Consider the following 865-nt stretch of genomic DNA (forward strand, 5'->3'; position numbering starts at 1 on the left):
TTGGTCAATGTGGAAAAGACTCTCTATAAGCTCTTTCGTCGGTTCTAACTCTTGCGTTTGTACACAAACTACACTTACAGAAGGTACTGTGTCTTCAGTTCTTACCCTGTGATTGTCTTCCTAACAAAAAAAAAAAAAAAAAAAAAAAAACTTGGTTTATGAACCTGTACGGATATAATTTACTGGACTGAATACAGCAATTTTCAGAGAAATGTTAGGTCAGGTCAATAATTGCGCTTGTGGGTCAGAGGTAACGCCGGGAACTATTAAACTTTTATGCACACTCTTAGAATTAAATATCGTTGGCCATTTCAGTTACGAGGAAACGCATCAAAAATAAATCGACTTTACCACAATTTTATTAAAAGTTGTTATCGCTTTGATTACATAAGTCGGTCATGCTTCGATTATTATCGTTCGGGCTCCTGTTAGCTCACACTGCAACTACTGCAAGTTACCTAATTATCTGCGGTGAAAGTGTTCTCGTTGTGAATGCGACAGTTATTTTCGTGGGGTCCGGCACAGCTCCGACAGCCGTGATCGTCTAGTGGTTAGGACCCTACGTTGTGGCCGTAGTAACCCAGGTTCGAATCCTGGTCACGGCAGTGACAGATGTCACTGTCACGGCGGAGCTATCTTTTTGGGGAAATTATTTAAAACTGGAACTGGAACACCTTTTTATAGATTTATTATTTTTGCGTCCTAAGCTCCTAACTAACTATTCACTAACAGATAGTGATTAATATACAGGGTGGCTAAAAAATAAGTGTATTCCCGTCCCGTTGCCAGGGAATTGACTGTTCACAAAAAATTTGCTGTTTCATACATTTTGGCTGGTCCTTTTTCTATGGGAGGGCAAATTTTT

The 865-nt window shown here is 39.5% G+C and overlaps 1 non-coding gene across 1 annotated transcript; it reads left to right on the plus strand.

Moving 5' to 3' along the window:
* The first annotated feature begins 533 nt into the window (after nt 1–533).
* Trnah-gug (transfer RNA histidin (anticodon GUG)) lies at nt 534–605 on the plus strand. The gene has a single exon. It is a non-coding gene; the product is annotated as a tRNA-His (tRNA).
* Nucleotides 606–865: the final 260 nt, after the last annotated feature.

This window comes from Cydia strobilella, chromosome 3 (genome assembly GCF_947568885.1).
Source record: "Cydia strobilella chromosome 3, ilCydStro3.1, whole genome shotgun sequence".
Taxonomy (NCBI): domain Eukaryota; kingdom Metazoa; phylum Arthropoda; class Insecta; order Lepidoptera; family Tortricidae; genus Cydia; species Cydia strobilella.